General features: G+C 41.4%; 2 protein-coding genes across 2 annotated transcripts in view; both read left to right on the forward strand.

Annotated features, from left to right (window-relative positions):
- LOC132350389 (phosphoinositide 3-kinase adapter protein 1-like) overlaps window positions 1–14,475 on the forward strand; it is a 50,670-nt gene that overhangs the window by 14,245 nt on the left and 21,950 nt on the right. The gene's annotated exons all lie outside the window — the stretch shown is intronic.
- Window positions 1–14,475, forward strand: part of LOC132350387 (phosphoinositide 3-kinase adapter protein 1) — a 96,615-nt gene that overhangs the window by 115 nt on the left and 82,025 nt on the right. The gene's annotated exons all lie outside the window — the stretch shown is intronic.

Below are 14,475 nucleotides of genomic sequence, written 5' to 3' on the forward strand. Positions count from 1 at the left end.
GCTGTCATCCTGCCTCGTGGCCTTGGGTTGTCGGGTCTGCTATCTCTCCGCTGTGGGTTAGTCCACACGTAAGGCTCCTCCTTTGCAGAAGAATGCTTTCTTCATACAGTCTTCCTTTTGAAATAATCTTTGATTTGGAGAAGAAGATGCCCAGCTGGGATGGTAAAATCTGTCCCAGTGTCACTAAAAGCTACAGCATGTCCAAGGGTCCTTTGGATATCCCTTGCCAGGTACCCTGACCGCCTTGTAGAACAAGATACTTTCTCCTAGCTGCACCTGAAACACTTAACGAGGACTAATGCCCATGATAGATGTTTGTGCCCACGGAACTTTTCCCCTGAGGCCTCAGAGTCCCCCTAGGATTATGAATCTCCCACAAAGCTGTGAACCCAGGTTGTTCACACAGCTGTGAACCTCGTCAGCCACCCAGAGGCAGCCTTCTGCGTCCAGTTGTTAGACTTTCTGTGGCGCCTCAAGGAAAATATCTGCAAGTCACCTTGTCAGCTGTGGTTGGTGAGATGCGGTGAAAAGGGAGTGATGAATGTTGAAGTTTCCACTAGTGTGAGAATCTCAAGTTTGCACCTGTTTTTGTCTAAACTTTCTAACACAAGCTGGCATGGAAATATCAGATATAGGAATTTTATCAGTTAGTTTCTTACCCTGCTGTTTCTGTAGTTTTTGCATCTCACTTCTGGGACTATGCTAGAGGAGGATACTAGAACTTAGGAGCGACCTGACATCTGTTTTACCCCTTCAAAGCCCTTTTGTAAACATTATCTCATTTGGTCCATGCTATTTTCCTATAACGCAGACATTATTATTATCATCACCATTTTAAAGATGAGGAAAACAAGGCCTGGCAGGTTCACACAGCTGCTTTTCCATTAGAGCTGGGACTGGGGGAAGGGCCTCTTGCCTTGTTGTTCAAGACCTGCTATTGCCTTATCTAGATATCACAGTGAGCCTTCCATTCTCAAGGCCCTGTGCTGGGTGCTGCAATAGACCAGGGAGGACAGATTTAGTCACTGCTATAATAGTATCTATGTTCTAGACCAGCACTATCCAAAAAATGTATAATGTGAGCCACATGTGAAATTTAAAGTTTTCTAGTAGCTGCAGTAAATAAAATAAAATAAAATAAAAAGAAACAGGTGAATTAATAATCTGGTTTACTTAACCCAATATATCTAAAATTTTAACATATAATCAATGTAAAATTATTAATGAAATATTTTATATCCTTTTCCTCATGCTAAGTCTTTGAAATCTGGTGTGTATTTTACACATAGAGCACACATTTTAAATGTTCAATAGCCACGTGTGGCCAGTGGCTACAACATTGGACAGTATAGATCAAGAAGGATGCTTACTTCTCAGAGAATTGGGGCCATATCTGTTAAAAGTTTAATACATTAAATGTCATATGTGTTTTAAAAAATGCCTGTCCTGGTTTTTTATTCATTTATTCACTCAGTCATTCAGAAAGTATTGAATGAGTATCTGCCAGGTGCTGGTCTGTAGGGAATACCTCTTCATCTTTTTCTTTCCTTTCCTCACTGATCTCCTCTTTCTTGCTTTTATTCCTCATTCCTCCCCTTTCTTTGTCTCTTTCTATATTTTGTCAGCTGTTTAGCTATGTTCCCAGGCTCCAGAAATAGTGTCAGGTAAGACAAAATCAGCTTTGATTAACAACAGGGTTTTAAAAGTATGTATATAGCAGCATTTACATATATTTATTTATATTTATGCTGGTGTATATGTGTATATATATATTTTTTATACTGGTTTATGAATTCTTTTCCTGGAAGGATACACAAGAAATTGTTGATAGTGGTTGCCTTTGGGTGGATGGTGGACATTTTGAACTTTTTGTTTTAGACATTTCTCCAGTGTTTTAATTTTTCTACGATGTTAATTTTTGTTCTCAGGGATTTTAGAAGAGAAAACTGATGGGGTCATGGGGATTTTATGGATCTAGAGGAAGGAGTTGGGCTTACACCAGCTAATCCAAGTAGTTTGAGCTTCGGGTTAAGTTCCTTTGTACAAACTCCTTGGCCTTTTTCTCAGCTTCATTAGATTGATTTTCTGGGTAAGGGGAAGTGACGTTGGTTTGTGTTATTGCTGTAATGTCTGTACCATCACTCACTCCGTGTGGGCTATGCCTGAAAAGAGGGAACAGCTACTTATCATTGAGTCATATTCTTACTCTTGTCAAATGGAATTTGACTCTTGTGGAATTTAGATTGATGTCTTCTTAGGTTACTACAGTCTTTATTACAAGAAGTAAGAGAATGTGGATGTATTTCACAGACTCTGACACTAACGGGCTGTGCTACCTTGGGCAAGTCACCTGGCCACCCTGGACCTATTCTTATCTTCATTAAAATGCTGGGAGGAGGACAAGTTGACATCTCAGACCTTTGCAGCCATGAAATTCCATGATTCCAACCACGTGTGATTTTAAATATCTTACATTTCATTGCTGGTTCTCAATCTGATATTTTTCAAAATCCCATCAAGGTATAGTGTATTATTTCAACTAAAAAAGTTATCCTTTGTAACAGAATTTTAAACAGAACCTGAAATGACATAATAATAGCTTTCTGTTTATGGACATTAGCCCAAGTTCAGTCTTAGGAGAACATAACAATATGCCATTATCTGTGTGGGAATGAAAGAATGCATGTATTTAACATTTATATATATATATTGTTTATTATGGTCTACGTGTAGATATATGAATGTGGGCTCATAGGAAGATAATGGGGGCAAGGGAAATGGGAGCAAATGTGCATGACAGAATGGGTCTGTTAATTTCTCTATTTTTGCAGGATGTTTTGACAGCTTTTCAATTTAGTTTCCACCGCCATTCACATGACTGAGAGTGTGTCTGAGATGGCTGGGGAAATAGGATGATTTATGCTGTAAATGACTCTTTATCTGCTCATTGGAGAAGTTACTGAAACCATGGTAGCCTTGTCATATAGACGGCTGGGCAGAAAACTTCCTAATTTAGCCAGTTTGGTAAAATGTAGATGTAAAACAGTGGTAAGTTGGTTTTCCACGATACAGATAAATGAACAAAATCAATAATTGATAAACTTGCCTTTTCTGTAGGGGAAAAAGCATTTGGAGACTACTTTATTTTCACTGTGTTTATGTTTTTAAAGAAAATACTGGTTTCTACTGACAGTGTTTTGTGCCCAGTAAACGGTGGATGGATGGATGACTGGATGGGTGGGTGCAACCATGGATTGTTGTCCATTTTCCTTACTCTTGAGCCCATTCTGAATGTCCTAGTTGGAGAAAAAGATATCCTTCCCATGAGTATACTTAGGGAGCCTGTGCTGCTGGTGCCTTTTGGATCATCAACTGTTACCATGGAGCAGGTTTGTCTTGTGGTCACATAGTCAGGATGTGTCTAAACAGAAACCGACTGATTCAGAGCAAGACAGGGTCTATTGAGTGCATCTTTTTTGCTCTGTTCATACTTAAAAATGTACCAGATGTGACAACCCATCCCAGAAAAGAGCCAGGTATGCCATTACAGAGGCTAGTTAATAATTTGAATGGTTAACTCCATGGGGTGCATGTGGATCGTTAGTAGCAGAAATTAAATTGGGTGTGTCCTTTTGAAGGAGAGCATTAAAGTGAAGAAATCTGAAATGATCAGAGGAGACCTCTAGAATTGGCTTAGTGGTTTTGGGAATTCCTTGGTAGGTTTTTTTTCTGGGTTTGTATCTTCTGCATATGTGTATCTTCCTTATCACTTTTACAAGGTTAGACCCATACTAGCCTTTAATTTAAAAGAATACTGGTTGAATGTGCATATTTTATCTGCCAAGTCGCCAGTTTCACAACAGATTGTTGGCTCACTGTCTAACATCTGATAACACAGGAAATAGAGGGGAGACTGATGATGAAATGAAAATGCTCTACTTTTAAATTGGACGAAAATAAGTTTTCTTTTACGTATACAGCTCATGTTTGAGGCTGTAGCTATTGTTAAGGCTTGCAGTGGGATAGACATTCATCAAAACTAGCAGATAGGAGAATATTAACGTTAGCTGTTGACTCTCTTTTTTTTTTTTTTGAGCGTGTAAAATGTGGGAAAACATTTCTGTTGCAGGATATGGCATTAGCATCCCAAGTGGAGTTGTAACCTGAAAAGAAAACTGGGTTCACCCCTTGGTGGGTGTTGAGCCAGAAGACACAACCTAGCCAAAGATCGAGAGAAGGATTGATTATTACTTGCAGCAAGTAAGGAGAACTCCGGGCGCTTTCCCGAAGCAGTGTCTTCCTGAACAGCAAAATTGGGGAAGTTTTAAGCTAAGGGTATATGCATATTCATGAAGGGGCTAGAGCAGAGGAGAATTAAGCATAGAATTGGGGCAGAGGTGGACAGAGTCCAAGCTTTAGTTGATTGAAGTCGGGAGAGTCAACTTCATCATTCCATCCTTCACCTGGGCGGGGGCCTTAGTTCCTGTAGAACTCAAAGATATATTATTATGTATATCCCTTGAGAAGGAACTAGGACTCTGCTTTATCATTGCACTATTGTTGGACTGCCTTCTCTCTGTTTCTGCGTTGGTTTGTTCCCTTAAGATGTAGATTACTGGGAATTCCCTGGCGGTCCAGTGGTCCCACTTTCACTGCCGTGGCCTCGGGTTCAACCCCTGGTTGGGGAACTAAGATCCTGTAAGCCACGCAGCCGGCCAAAAAAAAAAGATCATCAATTACTGAGACCTGTTCAAGGGCAAGCATTGCGGCCAGGCTTAGATCACAAAATGGCTTAGGCCAAAATGGCTTCTCTTAAATCAAGAAAGTCATTTCTGTTTCTCTTTCCAGGGACCCTCTAACCTATCTGCTTACAGAGTCAACCTGTTACTTGTTCTGAAACAGATCCCCCTTTTCATTTTCTAAAACTTTCTGAATATCATCTCCCAAAGCCTTGGTTTCTTGCTAGAGAAGGTCTCCAACTGTGATTATAAAGCATTTTCATGTTAGAAGTTTTTCAGGAAAAATGTAATGCTGAAATAATCATACAGTAATTGGGCAGCCTAAATGTTATTTTTAATAACAATCCCTTCCATGGTCCAGGGTGTTCATTCGATTAAAACTTGCCCATACTCTGGAAACAAGCTAGCTTTAGAATCTCTAATGGGAAAAGAGATACAGGGAACCATTGAGTCAACAACATGGAAATATAGAATATTAACATTAGAAAAGGAAACTCTGGGATCATCTGGCGCAGTCTCTGTAGTTTAAAATGAACAAAGTAGGACTCAGAGGGGTAGAGGAATTGCCCAGTGTTACACAGTTAGTGGCAGAGATGAGTGTTAATTTATGTTTATATTCAACAAATATTTATTGAGCTTATGGAGTGCCTGCCATGGGGGTGGCACTCTGCAAGGCCCGGGGAAGACCTGATGAAAAAGTCATACTCAAGTCCTGCTCTTGCAGAGTTTATGTGTCCTGGAGGTAGACGGCCACTAAACAGCCAGTTGTCCTGTTAATTACTTAATGCCAGGAGTGTCCAGCATTATGAAGCAGAAGTCAGGGAGCTCCCTATGAATAATAAAGGGGACCTGTGATTTCCTGAGGGCCCCTTTGATAGTTCCTTATTATCATCCATTAAGGAAAGAACGAGTTTCCTGAGCATCCATCTTGGAAAAAAGAAGAAAAGGCATGGCTTGTAGTTATGGCAAGTATTATGCACCTGTTTATCTAATGGTAATGTATTGTCCAAGTTAACCATGGCTTTCAGGCAGGACTGTCATTTTCTCAGAGTAGTGATTAGGACTGTCTAAAATTTTACGTAGTTTTACTTAATTTTAAAATGAACATTTTGATTGTTCCCTTAAGTTTGTATATGGCAGTGATATTGAGGTATATATATTACTATGTTCCCACAATTTGGAAGTTTCACATTCTAGTTCACCTAAATGTGAGTTGGTTGGAAGGACAGGCTAGAGATAAGTTGAAAATTAATAAGAATCAATATAAAATTCTGCTCAGGGTTCAAGAAAATAATTGAGCAGTTGTACAAGAGCAGGATGAAGGGATATATGTTTAAGAGTTGCACTTGTAAGATCTGGTGGTTTTAGTTGAAGGCAAGCTAAGCATGGTCAACAGAGCACTGTCACCTCCAAAAAAAGTAAATGCCACTTGAAGATTTATGAACAGAAGTATTGGTGTCCTAGAAGAGGCTCCTCCTCTACCCTTATAGGTCAGTTTACCTGAGAGGTGTTCTCTATGTCAATGGGAAGCACATACAGATATCCATCCATCCATCCATCCATCCATCCATCCATCCATCCATCCATTCATCCATCTATCCACTCATCCATCCATTCAATTATTTTGTTTATTGTCCCCTGAATAGAATGTAAGCCTCAGGAAAGTGGAGATTTTGTTCACTACTGTATTCCCAGTGCCTAGAACAATGCTTCACACGTAGTAGGCCCTCAATAAGTTGTCAAATGACTGATTGTAGTGAATGGGGTAATTTCAAATTCTGTCAGATAAACAGTTGAAGGAAATAAATCTGTTATAAGGAAGTTTCACTGGAACTGTGGAAACTGTCTACGGAGTTTTGAAGGCCTTTCACATGGAAAAGCAGAGGAGCAGGACTTTTCTGTATTTCTGAGGTGGACAGGGCAAGGAGCAATGGATGAAAGTTGGAACAATGGCAAGCATGCAGGTTTAGGAGGCCCTCGTAATCCAAAGACAACTGATCCTAGGAAAAGGTCAGGTTAAAGTGGATACACTTAAGCAGGGACCAAAATTTCACAGTCAACATTACAAAAATTTTTTTATTGGGACTTTATCTTGAAAAGTAACTCTAAAAGTTAAGAAAATAAATTTATTTGATCATATTAACACAGGTTTTAGTATAATTTCAGCTCTATACTAAGTCTTAAGCCACACAAAGACTGAATCAACTCTTGTTGGCTTTTATGGAAGAGGAATTGAGTACAGTTTTCTGACACAGTTTTATGCCAGCACAAAATAACATTCCTTAGTTCGCATTTGACTTTTCAAAAAAACAGTTGTATTGAAATAAGATTCACAACAAGTTGGAGGGATGGGGAGGCACATGAGCCAGAGCTCTCTCTTTTTGGGGCCTGCTTAGAAAGGTGAGTGTATTACTCTGGACTTTTTTGTTTGTAGGGAGAGAACCCCAGCCTGGGCCAAAGAGAAATTAATTAAACTATGGGAAAGATAGGAATGTAGTTGGTCCTCAGAGATAACATGGAATCAAGAACTTGAACTCCAGGGTTACCTCTCCACCTCTCCTTCTATGTCTGTCCGCAAATTGTCATCGTTCTCTGATGAGTCATTTCCAAGAAGGAGTATTACAACCCGTAGGAGCTGCCACTTCTTACTCCTTCCAGTTCCAACTCCAGAGAGGAAGTGATACTTGTTCCCTCTGGTCCAAAATTTTAAAATCCCAGGGTAAGATCTAACTAATTGAACTTGGGTCAGGTGCCTAACTGTAGGCCAAGGGGATTGGAGAACTATGACTGGCCCATGTTGATAGCCTGGGGAGTGGGATTTCCCAAAACTTGGCAGCTTCCACTCAAGCCACTTGGTGAGAGTGGAGGGATGCAGAATTTTCCCGAAGAGGGTCTGATAGTCGGTCCTTGTCAAGCAATGCAAAAGACAGTTGCTGCAATGAGGGATCTGGAAACATGCCTGTGCCTGAGGAATAGAGGAACGAACCAAGGGGTGTTTAATCATAGAATTATAGAATTGGGGCTAGAGTGAAACTGAGGCTCAGTATTGTCAAATGACTTGCCCAAGGATACCCAGCTGGGTAGAGACAGAAGCCCAGGCCTCGAATTCTGAACTCAGAGTTTCATCCACTACACTTGATTGTCTTCCTAAAGAAGAAAATATCAAGGAGAGGCAAGAAAATTACCTTCAAACATTTGAAGGACTGGTATGTGGAAATAAGAATGGTGTTATTTGATGATGCTTCAAAGGTCAGGTTAGGATTCATGGGCAGTGGTAACCGAAAAGCAGAATTCTACTAGATTTAAGGAAGAATGTCAACACCTGGAATGGCCAAGCAATGGAGCAGGCTGCCTCAGGAGGTGGTGGCCAGAAGCCCCATCATCAGAAGCCTTCAGACTAAAGACTGCATCCTAGAGCAGTCGTGCTACCTTGCTGATCCCTATTGAGCATGTGGTCACCTCAAACCCCCAGATAAAGATGTTTATCCAAACATCTGCCAACAATGCTGAAGAAGGAATCCCTCAAATTCCTTCCAACCCAGAGACACCGTAGATTAAAAACCTGGGCGATGTTGCTTTTCACTCTTTTCCTCTACAGCTTCCACCAGTTGTACAGCATTTACAGTGCTAACTGCTGTGCTGATCATTTTACAATGATTATCTCATTGAAACTTAACCTATAATATAGATACTATTATTATCTCCATTTCACAGATGAGACACAGAAACATTAAGTTACTTTCCCAATGGCATGTGGGAGCTTCATTTTTGCTCCCAAGGCCCTAGACTTAACCACTACATTCAATGGCTTCTCAAAAACTGTTTGTTTCCAGTTCCATTTTTACAGTGTCTTTCTCAGGTGTTCTCAAAATGTGATCTTCAGAACACCTGTGTGAGAACCATATATTTTTGGTTTTGATGCAGAACCAAATATTTTGAAACTCATATTTTTATAAATATTCATGTTCCCCATATGTTTGAACCCCACATTTTTGGTAAATATTTATGTTCCTGGGCCCTACCTCTTACCTAAGGAACCAGAATGTATGTCTGTGTGGAATGGACTGGGAATACGCATTTTTTTACAAGCACCCAGTATGATTCTGATGGGCATTAAAGTTTGAGAACCACTGGTCTAGAGCTTTCTAGGGAAAGCTGGAGGGGAGACCAGATCCTGAAAAGCCTCATAATTCTCTGAACAGCTTAAACTTTGCTCTGAAGGCCGTGGGGAGACCTTGAAGGGCTGAAAGTCAAGTCTGACGTGATCAGGATTGCTTTTCAGTAAGTTCGGTCTGGTGGCTGTGTGGGCAGCGCTGGAGGCTGGAGCCTGAGCAGGAGGCTCTCGTATCCTTTAGGGGAGAGGTGATAATGGGCCTGAGCTGAAAAGCAGCAGTAGGGACAGGGCCCTGTTTTTAAGGCAGCCTTTTCTCCAGTGTCAGTTGGGTGTAGAGCTAAATGTATATAGACCCTACTTAAATGAGAAATGGAACCCATGTTACATACAGATTTTCTGATGAAATATTACAGTCAATTTACATAGGCTCATGTATTTTTTTGAGATAACATCAAGTGCTAAATTCTTCTGACATCTTATTCTTGCCCTTTGATTCTTATCACCAGCCCCCCTTTACTCTCAGTGGTATGTGCTCTGGAGAGCTCAGGTGGTGTGTTTGTGCAAGGCCTCATCTCCGGTGTGGGTGGGGAATGATGGTTGCCTGGAAGGAGCAGAGACCCAGTGTTGCCTATTGAATAAACAGGGGAAGTGCCATGGCATGTGGGGGGGTGGGGTGGGGTTATCTGTTCCTAAATCTGCACATAAGCATAACCGAGGGTGGTCAAGGCATTAAATAGTTCTGGCAAAGCAGCCGCTCCATATGGAGGGTGAATAACCTGAGAGCTATGGGTGCTTTTATGGATATTATGAAATGCCATTATGCTCCTAAGAGGCTGGGGAAAGCCCTAGTTTTTGTCTGATACTATCCTTTACCCCACTGCCCACGTCTGTCTTCTTTAGATTGTGGTATGCATGGTCTCTCCTCTCTCTGGACTCCTTTGGACTCTTTTGCAGGACATCCACAGGTAACACTCATTTATCTAATCGTTTCTTGAATTTCAGTTGGGTTCCCCAGCTAGAGTTTAAATTCCTTAGGAATAGGGCCCATGTATTATTCCATGGGATTCTCCACTGTGCCTAGCACAGTGTGGTCACCCAGAGATCTTAGTAAATGCTGTAAGGTTGGTTGGCTGCTTGGCTGAAGTCTTGGAGCGCAGATATTATAGTTACTTTGCAGCTAAAGCAGCTTCGACAGAGTGATTAAATTACTCTCCCAGTAGGGTCACAGTCATTATCTGTCACAAATGTGCATTGACTGCCTACATCCTGAATTGTTCAGAAAAAAAAATGCTTTCAGAACACTCATGATCTAAATAAGGAATCAAATGCAGTTTCATATTTGCTTCAGGTGATCCTGCTGCCCTCCCATTAATATGTATTTATCAAACACCCACTCAGTGAATTTAGTGAGGACTTGGTACTGTAATAGGTGCTGTAGAGTCAGTAGAGATTCTGTAGAAAACATAGGCTGTGCTCTCAAGAATCCTCATGAGCTAAGCTGGCATGTGGGCATTCCTCTGTTCAAGGCCAGTTTCAGCATATGGGACTTGCTACCCAACAGGGAGGATGGGAACACATCTCGGCCTTGGCAGTCTCCCCATGTCCCAGCCTGTGTTGTCAGAACTAGCTCCCTTATTCCCTACTGCCTCATGGGATCAGAACTTGAGCACGGAAAAGTCAGTTAAGAGGGCCCTGGATAGGAAGGAAATCAGTTGGCCAAGGCAGTTAAGTCTAAGACGTGGAGTCAGGAGGGCCAGGGTTCTAGTCCTGGCTGTGGTATCCAATTCTGGGTTAAGGGGCAAAATACTCCGTGACTCCATTTCGTTATCTGTAAAATGAGGTGAAAATGCCCACCTCACAGGGCTATCGGCAAATGTAACTGAGAAGATAAATGGAAACACATCGCCCCTCACTTCCCCACAGCCACCTCCTTCCCCTGGGCTCATATCTGCTCTTTGATCAGCATCTGTCTGCTGGGTTTTCTCCCCGCTTTCTATCCTCATGACTACTGGTTTGGTTTTAAGCCCTGATCATTTCTTGTCACAGAAACTATATCTTTTTACTTTATGGTAATCCTTTTTTTTAAGTTTTGGAAATCTCAAAAATTGTAAAGGTAATGCATGTTTGTTATATAAAAAAATTTTAACCATCAGAAATCTGTAGAGGAAAAAATGAAAATATTTGTCTGCTTCCCCAAATCCTCATTCTCTTAGAGGTAACTCCCATAAACAGTTTGGTGTGTCTTTCCAGACCATCTTTATGAATATATAAAATACACACAGACATTTTTTTCTCTATAAATAGAATCATGGTATACATATTATTCTGTAACTTGATTTTTTCAATTAATTGATTTTTTGTGTGTGAATTTATACACATGTGGACTTTTTTTATAAAGTAGATTATTGTATACGTTTTATTGCACAGTTTGCTTTTTATCTGAGCTCATAGACAGCTGTCTTTCAGTTGGTCTTCTTGTTTCCATCTCATACCTCTCCAGCCCATCCTCCACCAACCTGCCAGAATGATTTTCCTAAAACCCAAATGGGGAACCATTGATCATAGGATAAAGTCCAGACTTCTTGATATGACATTTCAAAGCTCTCTACCATCTGTCCCCTGCTGACTTCTGCAACTTTATTGGAGTATTTCTTAGATTTTGTTGTTGTTGTTAGCAGCAGAAACTTTTTGTCCTCTGAACAAAACCTATGTGTACCCCCAATGTATTAAACAGGTAAACATGGAGCTCTTGGGGTTAATGTGTACGTAGGTGGGGCCTCTAGACCCCAGCTGCTCAGGCACCCTTCCCTGTACCCTAAGCCCCATTCTCTATCCTGCTTTATATTCTCTCTTAGGGCGTGTTGGTCCTTGAGATCAGCCTCAAAAGATCAGAGATGTAGACAAACCTTCCCAACTTCTCTTTTTTCATTATAGGCCTGCAACTCAATTCTTAAAAAACAAACTTGGAAGCTTCTTGTTAACCTTCTTACCCGGAGGAAATGAATTTCATGTTTATTAACTTTTTGGTGACATATCCTGAATGATTCCTCTTGGATTCTAAGATGTCCTCCCTTAGACATGGAGATTTAGAGAGCCAGTTTTGGCGACTCATTCTTGTCGCTTTTCTGTCCTTTTTCATGGTGAACATATTAGGCCTTCTCCTATTGTTGACCTTTTCTCTTTGCTCTGGAGTTACTATTATGTTTAGATCTCTATGATCCAAAGACTGTGAGGTCCTTTATGATTGAAGCAAGAAGACCAATTAGAGGACAGCTGTCCATGAGCCAAGATAGAAAGAAAGCTGCAAAACAAAATGAATCCAGCTGGATGGTCCCAGTACCTAACTCAGTGCCTGGCACGTAGCAAACGCTCAATAAACTTTTCATCCCCAGAAAGCATGTCGGGTATGACAGTTCCCTCTGCAACAAGGGTGAGGAAGAGATAACAGTTACTCCCATTGCTGGGTGTGTGAGGCCCATAGTTTGCTGTCGATACAGTGTTGGAAGTGGTCCCTGGGGCTGCAGGCAGGTACGGAGGGTCAGCATCCCTTCTTGCCCAACCACAACCTGGCTGCCTCTGCTCCTCCCATCTGCATGGGCCTAAACAGAAAGGGGAGACTTGGGGGTGCTCTCTCTTTGCTTAATTCACACCAGTGATAGGTTTGTGCATCTTGAGTTTGATAACCACTGAATGACCACCCGAAAACCATGCTGGGACCGTTTTAGATTCGACACCAGTCATAAGAAACTCTGAAGAAAAATCAAGGCATAAATAACTCACAAGCTGAATTTTGTGGCTTTTGTGGATCTATTTATTTATATTTTTCAAAAGCAGTAGGTCTACAGCCTTAAGATACTCAAAATGACATTCTTTGCTTCCTTTGACCACAAAAGCCACACGTCTGCTTCATTACCAGGAGACTGTGTTGGGGGATATTGCAATCTTCCTACTTACCTTTAAAAAACGCAAAAACAAACAAAAGCCAGGAACTCCTGTGTTGGTTGCAATGCATATGTTGGTTAGGCTCTTCAACTCTTAGAAAAGGATTTGAACTTTATCCTCAGCCTGTCTGGTTAATTGGCAACATGGCATATCTGTCAGAGGGTGTCATCTCAGATGTTCTGGTCTCTGATTCCTGTGATCATATTTAGGTTTTCCATTTTTTAACCCTTCTTGGTACATTTTTTTCTAATATGGAATGTGTTCAGTTGGCTCTTACCTTTTTTTTTATTTTTATTTTTTTTTTATTTATGGCTGTGTTGGGTCTCCGTTTCTGTGCGAGGGCTTTCTCTAGTTGTGGCAAGCGGGGGCCATTCTTCATCGCGGTGCGCGGGCCTCTCACTATCGCGGCCTCTCTTGTTGCGGAGCACAGGCTCCAGACGCGCAGGCTCAGTAGTTGTGGCTCACGGGCCCAGTTGCTCCGCAGCATGTGGGATCTTCCCAGACCAGGGCTCAAACCCGTGTCCCCTGCATCGGCAGGCGGATTCTCAACCACTGCGCCACCAGGGAAGCCCGGCTCTTACCTTTTCCAGCTATTTGGAAGGTACCCATTCTGTCTTAAATTCTGCCAATTGTGCCTCAACTTTTTTCTTAAGATTGCTGACACAGGTTCATTGGTCTTTGAATGCATTGGGATCTTCTTTTTAATTATTTCCCTACACTTTCCTAGGTAACTCAGTGGCATGCATCTCCTCATTCCTCCTCCAGCACGGCCCAGGTCCCCCTCCCATGGTCTTATACAGTGGGACATATTGTACAGTGCAGCCTGCCTGCTCATAGATCAGACTTAATAGATCAAGCCATCTTTTCTCACTGGTCTGGTATTGGCCTCAGCATTGGTCTCACTCAGGGGTCTAGACATCCATCCCCATCCACTGGAGCTGGCACTTGATGTGAATGAAACCAGCATCCCATTCCTGGTCTTGCACTTTTCCCACATATCTCACTTAATATGTAATATTTCTCACTTTTAGGCATATAAGGTATTTTGACCACTATTTGGAAATAGCCCCACCTCCTGCTCATGTTGCCTAACCAGCTATGCCAATGCTCTTGAATGGAAAAGAACGACTGAGAACCTTCATGAGCTGCCTTGCTTTCCGCAATGCCCGACTGTTAGAAGTGTTTGGGGGAGGCTTCTTTATCATTTAGGGTAGAATTCAGCCACATCTCCTGTGTGGCAGAGCTGCACTGGGAGCAAGTCACAACATTTTCAGAAATCTCAAAACGAATGTCCTCTGGTGAGGTCTGCTAGGTCTTAGTAGTAAAAGTGAGCCATTGGTCTAGTTTCTGCTATCCAGACTGCGGTCATGGGCACAGCCATGGGATGGGCATCACCTTCTGTATACAGATACAACCTTTAGTATTCATTCAGAGAAAATACATTAAGATTTCTGTGACATTTTGGTATAAAACATCTGCCATATGATGGAATTAGAAAAGTAAAGCTCTTGAAGTCTTGGATGAAGTCTCACTCATCTTTGTGAGATGTAGCTCTCAGCATATGTTAGCATCTAGTGCTCAATAAATATTTGATGAACGATTGGAGTATCACATTATAGTTTGGCTTTAAATAAACAAGATCAAATTATTTGGCTTATGAAAAATGAGTTAATTTTGTTG

This window comes from Balaenoptera ricei, chromosome 16, assembly GCF_028023285.1.
Source record: "Balaenoptera ricei isolate mBalRic1 chromosome 16, mBalRic1.hap2, whole genome shotgun sequence".
NCBI lineage: Eukaryota > Metazoa > Chordata > Mammalia > Artiodactyla > Balaenopteridae > Balaenoptera > Balaenoptera ricei.